This window comes from Heterocephalus glaber, unplaced genomic scaffold, assembly GCF_053883595.1.
Source record: "Heterocephalus glaber isolate CG9 unplaced genomic scaffold, H.glaber_assembly_v1.0 deba00001429, whole genome shotgun sequence".
In the NCBI taxonomy this organism is placed as follows: domain Eukaryota; kingdom Metazoa; phylum Chordata; class Mammalia; order Rodentia; family Bathyergidae; genus Heterocephalus; species Heterocephalus glaber.
The window spans coordinates 3,969,000-3,981,536 of record NW_028258294.1 but is presented as its reverse complement, the minus strand read 5'-3'; the positions used below and the strand labels follow the sequence as shown (position 1 = coordinate 3,981,536).

General features: G+C 37.0%; 1 protein-coding gene and 1 pseudogene across 4 annotated transcripts in view; both read left to right on the top strand.

Moving 5' to 3' along the window:
* Nucleotides 1–12,537, top strand: part of Me3 (malic enzyme 3) — a 229,026-nt gene that overhangs the window by 60,581 nt on the left and 155,908 nt on the right. The gene's annotated exons all lie outside the window — the stretch shown is intronic.
* Nucleotides 1–12,537, top strand: part of LOC147827845 (Krueppel-like factor 3 pseudogene) — a 72,496-nt pseudogene extending 59,959 nt beyond the window's left edge. The window contains exon 4 of the transcript XR_015451594.1: nucleotides 1–12,537. This exon is cut by the window's left edge and continues 32,905 nt beyond it. The product of XR_015451594.1 is annotated as a Krueppel-like factor 3 pseudogene (transcript).

The following is a 12,537-nucleotide window of genomic DNA, read 5'->3' as shown; positions in this document are numbered from 1 at the left end:
TTTAGAAGTGTGTTCTTCAGTTTCTATGGGTTTATGGAATTCTTGCAGTTTCTTTTGCTATTGATCTCCAGTTTCATCTCACTATGGTCTGATAATATACAGGGGATACTTCAATTCCTTTGCACTTATTTAAACATGTTCTATGAGCAAGTGTGTGGTCTATTTTGGAGAACGACCTGTGTGCAGCTGAAAAGAATGTGTATTCTGATTTTGTGGGATGGAACACTCTGTAAACATCTGTTAAATTCATTTGTTCAAGAGTTTGAGTTGTAGTATTTTGTTGCTTATTTTCTGTCTAGTTGATCTATCTATTTGTGACAGTGGGGTATTGAGGTCCCTCCTACTATTGTATTAGTGCTTATTTGATTTTTCATGTCCATTAGTATTTGTTTTATATAGTTGGGTGCACTAGTGTTTGATGCATATACATTTATGATTGTCATCTCTTCCTCTTGAATTGTTCCCTTTACAAGGATGTAGTGTCCTTCTTTGTCTCTTAATCAATGTTGGTTTGAAATCCACTTGATCTGCAAAGAGGATAGCTACTCCTGTTTTTTTCGGGTTCCTGTCTCATGGAGTATTGTTTTCCACCCTTTAACTTTCAGTCTATGAGTTTCTTTTTGAATTAAGTGTTTCTTGTATTCAGCATATTGTTGGATCTTGGTTCTTGACCCATTCTGCCAGTCTGTTTCTTTTGATTGGTGAATTGAGCCTGTTAAAATTGATGGTTATAAGTGATATGTATTGATTTATCATTGTCATGACTTTTTCTTTTTACTGGGCTCTGCCCCTTTGCATTTAATTTCTTGTCCTGCCCAATGCATTCATTCTGCTGGGCTTCCTGGGGTTGTGATCTTCTTTGTTGACTTTTCCTAGGATATTGTCTAAAATTGTTTCAAGTGCTAGTTTGGTATTCATGAAGTTCTTGAGGTGGTGTTTGTCTTGAAAGTATCTTATTTCTCCATCAATTTTGAATGATAGTTTTGCAGGGTACATCAATCTGGGTTGGAGGTTTTTTTCCTTTAGGGCTTGAAATATGTCACTCCAAGCTCTTCTTTTTTTTTTTTTTGTACCAGGGATCGAACTTGGGGCCTTGTGCTTTCAAGGCAGGTGGCAGCATCACTGAGCTAAATACCTGTCCCTAGCTCGTCTTGCCTTGAGGGTTTGCGTTGAGAAGTCTTCAGTGATTCTGATGGGCTTTCCTTTGTATGTGATTTTTTTCTTTTCTCTAACTGCTTGTAGAATTTTGTTCTTCAGATGGGTTTCTGGAATCTTACCTATTGTATGCCTATGTGTAGATTTTTTTTGATCACGGCTAGCTGGAGTCCTATAAGCCTCACTTATCTGTGTGTCAAGTTCTTTTCCCCTGCTTGGGAAGTTTTCTGCCATCACTTCTGTGAACAGTTTTTGTATGTTGTCTGCATTCTCTCCTGTTTCTTCATTGACTCCAATCAGTCTTATGTTATTCTTCTTTGCATCATTTAGCAAGCTGCTGGATTGATTTCTCATGTTCCCTTACTATATTAAAGCAATTTTTCTTTTCCTGGTCACTAATTGCAATCTTATCTTCTACATCTGAAATTCTGTCCTCCCAGTGGCTCATTCTGCTGTGTAAACTTTCAGTGGAGTTTTTAATCTCCTGGAAATCTGTTTGGATCTGTTTTATGGATTCCATTTGTTTCCTATGTTGGGATTCCATCATGTTCCTCAGCTCCTCCAAATTTGTATTTGTGTCCTCTCTAGATTTATTAATCATGCCTTGCACTATGGGCACAATATCTGCTGTTACCTGAGAAATTATTTCTGATTTAATTTTTTCTAGATCCTCTTTTGTTGCTAGTTCAGGGAGTCCAGGTGGTTGAGTATCAGATTGTTCCATCTCGTTTCCTTTTGGGGTTGCTTTAGGTGATCTGGAAGTCTGGTTTTGAAACTTGTTTATGTGTCTTCTCATTGCAGTGCAGTGGGGGGGGGTGTATGCTGCTGGTGGCCATGCTGCTCACCACCTGGGCACTGGGGGCAGTGGTAAAGCATCCCAGAAAGTTCACCTGCTCAGCCCTGGGGGCAGCTGTGCTCCTTGGCACTGGGGGCAATGGTATGGGGCCCACTGTTGCTTTCTTTTATGAAACTATACATGAGTTGAGGAATAGAAATGGCTCTTAGAAAAGTAGGTGTTGTCTATATTGTCAGTGCTTAGTCATATTCATGCCAAAATGTTCGTGTCTTTGAATGATTCTTACAAAACACACTAAAGAACTGAGATGAGCAAGGAATGTTTTTGTTTGGGTGGAAATAACCAGTCTCTATTCCAACCCATATAGAAGGGGAAAGGGACAAAAAAGGACAAACTGATCTTGGATTGAGTTTTGAGTCTGGAGTGCAATTAATAGCTTCATGAATTCTCATGAAATCTGTTGTATGCTATGGCATATTTAAATCTTCTTCAAAAGACTGTATTGTGCTACTAAGCTTGCTTAGATACTGTTAGCACTTCATTAACAAAGATCCATTTTAACTGAGAGAAAAGCAACTCAGAGAGGCCATTCTCTATTTCTTTGCTAGTCTGATATTTTTTAGTTATCAATTGGCCCTTACCAAATTTTCCACACACACACACACACACACACACACACACACACACACACACATATTTGTATTTTACTATGATAGTTGAGAAATTTAGTCTCTTAGTCATTTTAGATGCTATTGTGAAAGACCTCAGATAAGAGGTTAGATGCCCTTTAAGCTTGTGGTTTTAATGATGTGCCATGTTACTATCAATGGTGATTAATTGCACTATTTTAAATTTTTGAGAATGATTTATAAACATGAAGTTTGTGTCATGTAAATTGTTTATTAGTTTATTCAATTATTGCTCAAATATCATCTTGGCGAAGTCATAAAAATTAAATCAGAATCCATGATATTTCAGAGTTTTAAAATGTGAATCTACATCATAAAATGGTCATTAACATTCTAAATTGTTTGGTTTGGAGAATGTATATGCAGCATAGCTACATTCAACCGAGGAGATGCTAAATACACAGCAGTTTCAAGAGCCTTGGAACAGAATTACAAAGGAACTGTATATGTATATGTATGTTTTATTAAACACCCATCTGCACTATCAGTATTGCACTAATGTGGAATTTGAAAGACTATATTGCTGATATTGTATATCTACCCATCATTCCTGATTATATATTGTTTTAAAGACAGTGTCAAAGGTCTAATGTTTTAAAATAATTTGGTTAGAAAATATACAGTTGTCTTGCTGTCATTCGTGAACTCAGAGTTGTCCTTATTCTCTTCTTGGTCAAGGTTAACAATTTCTAAATGATTGCAAATTCACTTAAGTAATACATTTACAAAGCCATTTTACATGCATTAAACAAGGGCTATACCGTGTTTTATGAATACTAGCACTTTTTTCTGTTATGTACTTAGAGGGTCAAAATAATCTTTCTGCTTAGCATCTCTTAAACCATATTTGCAAGTATAGCAGGATTATTACATTTACAATACTTTAATACTTGTATAAACTATGCAGAAATTGTTAATAAAGTGTAATATATTTTATAAGCTAATGACTGAATGGGTAGAGGTTTTTAGCATGCATTAGTATACTTGCAGATACTTAAACATTTTGATAATCTTTTATACTAAAGATGTGAATGCTTAATGTACCTTCTCTGTTTCTACTCTAGTCCAGTGGGAATTGAGTAATGACATTTTGTCATGTCAAACTGTGAACATAAATTTGTACTGTACAGTCCTCACATTCTATATACAGTATTCTATATACTTGTTAATAAAACCATCAGAATATTAAAAAAATGGAGAAATATCCCAAATAAGGAGTAATAATCAGTTTTACAATTTAGAAACCTCATGCTTAGGGGTGGACAGATTGCTGAATTTCTGAATGGCTGTGAATGTTACATTGATAAAATTTATATAGCAAGTTGTTTAGAGAAGCAATGCTGAGTTTAATCATAAACTCAGCTATGAAAGTAAGCCTATCCTTCAGCAATAACAAAATCCACAGGGTGCCAAAATGAAGATAAAGCTTTTGGTTTACAAGAAATATAATACTATCTCCTTTTCTTCTTGTTGATGCCAAGAATGGTTTTCAGGGAAAGCTTTTTTTGGCACTGATTGCTGAGTGAACTTGCTGAAAACAGCAAGCCCACATATTTATATTTCCTTCTCTTGGTGACACATGGATTAGAAAAAGAAGTGAGCATGATTAAAACAGGAAGGGTAAGCATCAGTTAATCCACAGGCAGATTTTTCCAGACAAATGACCTCCACATCAAAACCAGTCAGCCAACCATAGGCACCATGTGCTCCCCTGAAATTCTTCCAGTTTTATGTACTAGGAGAGTCATCAGTACTGTGGACTATGGGTCACTTCCCAGTATGTAAGGGAGGATTTTTTTTCTACTAGGATAACATGAGCCCTGGGCAGCTTTTAGTGAATATCAGTCACTGAGTTTGTCAGAGATATTTGGCAGACTGTCGAGCTCATGAAACAAAGCAAGATGCCTGTGTGGTGGAATGTGAGAGCACCCAAAGTGCCCTGCAATATCCTCACTAGAAGCAGGCCATTGGCTAATTCTTTAGGGCCAAGGCGAGTGTTCTGAGTGGCATTTGTGTGTGTGGCTAGACTCTCATCCTTTGTTGTCCTCAAAGAAAAATTTAGTGATGCATATTAGTATTAAAGGATAAAGGGATTCATTTTGGTATATTGCTATATGCATAGAAGTATTTTTATTTTTTTTCCATCTTGCTCTTTTCTCCCTTTCCTCCTCCATTCCCCTGATCCCCTTTCCCATCTCTAAAATTCTACCTTCTAGTTTCCTGTCATCTCTCCTTTATTTTATTGGTTGATTGGTTGATTGATTGCTCATATGTATAAGAGAAAACACTCGATATATAACTTTCTGAGACTGATTTCTGTCAGTTAAAATGATGATCTCCAGTTCCATCCATCTACCTGCAAATGACATGATTGCAGTCTTCTTTATGGCTGAGATATATATATTATAGTTTCCACAGCTTAGCTATTGTGAGTTACACCTCTATAAATACAAGTAAGGCATACTTACATACTTACTTGCTCAAAGGCAGGTCTCATGTAGTCATTAAGTCCTTAGGTGAAACATCCATGCACAGGTTCCAGAGAGTATATGTCACAGAGTTAGGGTAGGGTGGACAAGGAGCTGACTCCAGCACTTGTAGTATCTTCTCTCCCTCCCCAACAACAAGATGTGTGGCTGTCATGGTCTGTGCCTCTCCTCGTAGTCCTTTTTTTTGGGGTACCAGGGATCAAACTCGGGTCCTTGTGTCCTCATATTCTTTTTGACAGAAATAGTCACATGGCCTCAATCCAGCTACAGAAGAAGCTGAGAGATGCATGGAAGTTATGGACTACTTAGATAGCTACAAACTGCCTCCTCCACACTATTTTGGGATGGTTTAAGGAACTCTAGGCCAGAAGTTTACTCTTGATTCTGTCCTGACTTTGTAAACTTGTTTCTTGGAAGTGAGTTCCAGATTTTTATTCTTGTTCCCATGGGTGCGTCACCACATCCTTGCCTTGGGTGTACACTTCAGGTCTTACGATGAGGAGTCCTGCTGCTCAAGTGCAATTTCAGTGAGCCCTGTTACCCCCTGCTTATCTTATCTGCTCGCTGAATTTCTATGACCTGATGTCAAATTCCTTCCTCTAGTATGCCACTTGTACGACTTGGGCCTATGCCTTTTTAGGGACAGTTACCCATTTTCTGGCTGTCTGATGCCAGAGCTTTCCCTCTATTTCCTATTTTCCCTTGGTGAATTTGGCTGCTCACAACCCAGCCAATCCCATTTTGGCCCCATCTCATCACCATCCAAGACCCGGGTCTGACAAAGCAAATTGAAAACAATAAGAAAAAGGAGGTGAAAATAAATTAGAAGAGCACTCAAGTGACAGAATGAGTGGACATTGCATGTAGAATAGAGCTCACATTTAAACTTGGTCATCTCTTACCTATGTGACCTTAGCCAATTTCAAAAACTTTCTAAATTTCAGTTTCTTCTTATTAGAACATGGTAGAGGTAGGTAGATGATCACTAAGATCTTTTCCGGCCGTGGAGTCTCATGATTCTACATGTAGATAAGTTTTCTTAAAGTTTCTTGGACTCTTTTGAGAGTAGGGGAGAAAAAGACTAGGGCACAAGCACTAACAAGGAGTTATTTTTGTTAGAATTTTCAGTGTGAATTATGTAGGAATGTCTTGTCCTAATGGTTAAACATTTCCCTGGGTTTTCACGCATAGAGCCTGAAACCTGTGCTTTCAAAATGGGGGAAGGGGAGAGTTTGCTTTAAATATATTTCATTTGACCATAATAAAAGTATAAAAATTGTACAAGTGGGAAATTTACAGAGTACTGTTCATTCTGCCCATTTTTGCACTAGTCAAACAAGACCGAAATTCAGTATGTTCTCAAATTATCTAGAGAAAGCCCTTGTCAAAGCCCCCTCAATCCATCTGGTTAACATTATTAAAGCATTAGGGGTGTATGCAATTTCTATTGGAAAAAAATGAATAATCCTTTCAAGTATGTCATTTCATAGGTTTAGAAATAAGAAAGCAACTGTTAAGGGAACTATCAAAGCAGTCTAAAGTATAGTGTAAGTTATCAAGGGAAAAATATAAAAGAATTTTCAATAACTGAAGGTTCAACAGAGTCAAATGCCAAAGAGCACTTCTTGAAATTCTTAAAGACTGTTGTCTATTGCAGGAAAACATCTGAACCCAAGAGGTAAATTCTGAGCCACCTGGACCATATTAGAGGGTCTGGGGCCTGGAAGGTGCAGTGATGACCAATCCAAAGTGCTCTCTAAAACAACGGCACTCCCAAAGCACAATTCACCCAAGAGCTTCTGTTCTAGCTACAGCATTTTGTTCCAAGAGTACTGTGACCTGTGCCAACCGTGACTCCTACACATCAGCCCAAATGAGAACACACTTTACTTTAAGCAGAGTGTAGTAGAATGAGTGAGGGCCTGGAGTCAGGCAGCCTTGAGCCAGATCTGAGTTCTCAGTCCTCCCACTCATGAGCTTGGTGACCCTGGGTCAGCACAATGCCTGGCTCACAGAAGACACTCAGTAAATCCCTATTGACCAGAGAAGATACTTACTCCATCAGTTTCTTTCTTTCAGCAGAGTGTTTAAGGGTACTAAAGGCAGACTAATTGGGATCAGAACTGCTTCCCAAGGACTTAACACGCTATATTCAGTTTCTTCATCTGTCAATGGATTTAATGATAGTACCTACTCATGAGTCAAACAGTGCTTGGTACATAATTAGATAGATAGATAGATAAATAGAGGAGTATTCTGAAAGTTTCTAACACTTTAAAAATATGCACGTACACCAAAAAATTCTAGACTTAATAACCAAATTCAGTAGTGTATCTGGATACAAGATCAGAACTCAAAAATCAATAGCCTTCTTGTACACAAATAACAGACTCACTGAGAGAGGAATTGGGGAAATAACACCTTTCACAATAGCATCCCAAAAAATGAAATACCTAGGGAGGAAAGTAAAACAAGGAAGTAAAAGACTTCTACATTAAAAACTACAGTACTCTGAAAAAATAGATGGAAGAGGACATCAGAAAATGGAAAGACATCCCTTGTTCTTGGATAGGAAGAACCAATATAGTGAAAATGGTCATACTTCCAAAACTGTTATACAAATTTAATGCAATCTTAATCAAAATTGAAACAGCTTATCTTATAGAATTAGAGAAAACAATCCTAAAATTTATTTGGAACTAGAAGAAGAGACCTAGAATAGCCAAGGGAATTCTAGGCAAAAAAGGCAAGACAGGGAGCATCACAATACCTGACTTGAAATTATATTACAAAGCTACTGTGATTAAAAATAGCATGATACTGGCAAAAAAAAAAAAAACCCAGACCTTAGAATCTATGGAACAGATTAGAAGATGCAGAAACAACTCCAGACACACTCAGCCACCTCATCTTTGACAAAGGAGCCAAACACCCTCACTGGAGGAAAGATAGCCTCTTTAATAAATCAAGCTGGAAAAACTGGGTTTCAACTTGCAAAGACTAAAACTAAACCCGTATCATTCACCATGCACTAAACTAAAATTGAAATGGATCAAAGATCTAAATATTAAAACAGAAACACTAACCAGCTGGAAGATAGGTGACATAGAACTCTTGAAGACATTGGTGCAGGCAAAGACTTTATGAACATACCTCGGTCACACGGGAACTATCACAAAGAATCAACAATTGGGATCTCATCCTATTAAAAAGCTTTTGCTCAACAAGAGAAACCACCAACAAAGTGAAGAGACAACCCACAATCTGGGAAAAAATTTTTACCAGCTGTTCCTCAGACAAAGGACTATTGTCTAGAATATTTAAAGAACTCAAAAAAGTCAGACCCCCCAAATTTAAAGACTCAATCCAAAAATGGGTGTCTGAAATGAATAGACACTTCTCAGATAAAGAAGTAGAAACAGCAAATAAATATATGAAAAAATGTTCAACATCACTGATCATTCGTGAGATGCAAACTAAAACAACACTGAAATTCCATCTCACTCCAGAAAGAATGTTATCAAGAAATCAACTAATAACAAATGCTGGCGGGGGTGTGGGGAAAAAGGAACCCTTCTCCACTGTTGATGGGAGTGTAGACTGGTGCAACCACTGTGGAAATCAGTATGGAGATACCTCAAAGAACTAGGACTTGGAAGTCCCTTTTGACCCAGCTATTCCCCTGCTGGCTATCTTCCCCCAAAGAATGAAAAGCATCATACCACAGTGATATATGTGCACCCATGGTCAAAGTAGCACAATTTGTAATAGCTAAAACTTGGAAGCAGCCCAATTGCCCATGAACTGGAGACTGGATAAAGAAAATGTGGGTTTTTTTTTTTATAAAATGGAGTACTACTCAATAAAAAATGAGAAATTAGAGACATTTATAGCTAAATGAATGCACATTGAGGCAATACTCTTAAGTGAAATAAATAGGACACATATGTGTAAATACCAAATAATTTCTCTAGTGTGAGAAACTGAAAGTGTAAATAAGGACTAAAAGGTATAATAGATAATGTGAAATGGAAAGAAAAGGGGCAAAGGGGAAGGGGAAGTGGGAGGGGTAGGGGAAAGGAAAGAAGGGAATGGAATTAATATGAGAAAATGAAGAAATGGAAACAAAGTCTTTGTAAATAGGGAGGGATGGAGGGGTTGAGGGAGGGCAGGGGAATGGGGAAAAAAATAAGAATCAAGAGAGATTATTTAAAGGTGCAAATTTCCAATGATAAATGCCATTATATTGTATACCTAAAATATACCAATAAAATTAATAAAAAAAAGATGTGGGTTTTTTATACTATAGAGTACTACTCAGCCATAAAGAAGGATAAACTTGAGACATTTATAGCTGAACGTATACACTTTGAAACTATACTCTTAAGTGAAATAAATCAGACACACATTTATAAATACTACATTGTTTCTCTGGTGTGTGAGAAACTGAAAGTGTAAATGAGGACCAAAATATATAAAAGATATTGTGAAATAAGAAGAAAATGTTCAAATAGGTAGGGGAACTAGGGACAGGGCTGAGGGAAAGGAAGGAAGGGAAAGAAAAAAATGAGAAAAGAAGAGAAAAATGGAAACAAAGATTTTGTAAATAAGGAAAGGTGGAGGAGTTGAAGGGAGGGAAGGGGGATGGGAAAAAATAAGAACCAAGATATATCATGTACAGATCCAAATTCCCTATGATGGATGTGATTATTGTGTATACCTAAAATATACCATTAAACTTGATTAAAAATACACATAATATTTATACTTATTAATATTTAATTAATTATTTTATGAGTTCCATATGCTCTATATTTTCAAACTTTAAAAATATTTAAAACTTATTTTTATACATTTATCCTCTTTCACTATAAGCATATGTTAAAGTCTTCAGCATCTTAAGGCCTCTGTGAAAAAGCAAAACTCCTTTCTATTGTTCAGTGCCATATAGCCCCAAGGGCTTTTTTTGGAGGAGCCTCCTTTGACCCTGACTCTCCGAAGAGACCCCACCGGGCTCGGTCTGGTTTGTTCCTCAAAGAAGCCTGGCACTTTGCTGGAGAAGCTAAACTCTGATTCGCCTCCCGGACGTGTCAGTCCCTGACCGGGTATAGTTTCATCATCATCGATTGCTGCTAACTTTGAGGGCCACCTCGCAAGATGCAGGAGATGATTCCACCATTGCCTTCTCTGCTTTGGGGCTGTGATTACTTTTTCACTGGAGAGGGGAAATTTTTTGAAAGTTGACATTTAGAGTCAATTTTGGATGAGAACTCAAATGTCTCTTCAGTTTACTTCTGTGAGTGGGTGAATACGTGGGAGTGGAGAGGGAAGAAGAAAACTCTTAAGGAATGAAATGTTGCCATTAAATGTTATGAAACTAGCAAAAACTTTTGAATTATAAAACTTAACATGAGTGAAAATGTAGTAGTAAAACAGCTACTTATGTAACTAAGAATGATGTTGTAAACTACTCTAGTCTCTCTGAAAGTGATTTGGCAATATAAATAGACTTAAAATTATTCTGTCTCTAGAATGTAAGCTTCATGAAAGCAAAGATATTTTGTCTTTTTTTTACTTTTTTGTTTATTACTGTATTTCAGATTTAGAATGGTGCCCAGCACCTATATGTGCTTAGTATTTGTTAAATAAATTAATGAGTCATCAGTTTCTTAAGTCCTCTTCTAGTAGTTTAATCCAAAAAAAAAAAAAACCAGAAATACAAAATTGCAAGTATCACAATATAATTTATAACAAGGGAACTATAGCTAATCAGTTGGAATGTTTTACAGTATTTAATACTTAAGATAGATTTTTAGTATGTGGAAAAATGCTAATTATATAATTTTAAATGAAAAAAGTATGAAATTTTACATATAGTATGATCTCAACCGTGTTTAAACAGTTTTTTTAAAACAGAAAAAAGACTGGAAAAAATAGATCAACATGATACTGTCATTATCTCTGGATGATAAGAATAAGCTGAAACTTATTTTCTTTACAATTTTTCTGTGTGATAAGCATATTTTATGTTTAAATTTAAGGGAAAATATACTACAAAATTCCTGGTGAACTTAAAGAAATGAAGACCAGGTTTGTGATTCAATTTTACAGCTTTCTGGTTATGTGCTGAGGTTCTAAAATCTTTATAGGGCTCACATGTTATTTGTGAAAATGTTGTTTTGCAAAATACTAAACATAAAACCAAAGTAGTAACAGTTGTTGTTGTTCTTACTATTATTACATGTTTCACTTTTTGAGAAAGTGTCCAAAGTATCATGAGATCCTTTTGTATGAGGGGCTAAAATTGACAACTGGTCAGGAATGGCACTCAGTCCCTGGAAGAAGGAATGCCCATCATATGGCAGGTGTTTGTTCACCTTTGCTTCATGAGTAAAGGAAGGTTGAAGAATCATTAATCTGCTATATTCATTTGTCATGGTAACACTGGACTAGAACAGTGATGAACATAAGTGAGTAATTTTCCTGGCAGCAAGTCAAGCCTACCATCATCATCTCCATGCAGCTTTGTTCTCTTTAATACACAATCATTCTGCATCCTCATAATCACCCTGTACAGAGGGCTCTAGAATACACTAAGTTTACAGATGAGGAAGCTGAGGGCACTGAAGGTTAAGTAACTGTCCCAAGGCCAAATAGTAACCAAAGGAGCCAGAATTCAAATGCAAGTCAGTTTGGCTCCAAAGTTCTCTGTTCTTCACCTCTCATTGTATCTGTTCCAAAAGAATGATTAAGCAGCATTTTCTCCAAATCTTGCTGAATTGAGGGACTTCCTAGGATATGCCAGACTGCACTGTTTTACCATTTTCTATTGCTGCTAGCCAGAAACAAGGAATACTTGGCATCTCCAAAGCTGCAGAGGAATTGGATAAAATGCTTCTTTGTTGCTGCTTTAAGTAGCAACACTTAGATAACTGGCTTATCTCAGAACTGAGACTGACCTAGTCACATCCAGCAATTGTCTGTGGAAATCCTGTCTTCCATTGGTTACAGTGAGGTTCCTAAACAGTGTCTCCATGTTTGCCTAAAAGGCCATGGGCTCACACTTTTCTCTTTGTTTATAGTAATGAGGTCATTCCAGGTAAAGGGAAGGGGGTTTTGTGAAGTGCTCCTTGACCTCTCTGATGGTCTTTGCCACCTCAAAGATGGATTCCATTCTTGTATATTATTCTTCCTAGTGGTATTTTGTCAACAAACTTCAATAGTTGCTCCAGTTTAAACCTGAATATTCACCTTCAGTGAGGTCTGGGAGTCATTGTGCACTTTTGAACCAGTTGACTGGCTCTTCAGAAAAAAGCAGCACCTTGAATATAATAACCTAGTGACATTCTTGTTCAAGTGATTGAATGCCTGACTCACCTGCTCCTTTGTCATGGTACCTGTGACTACA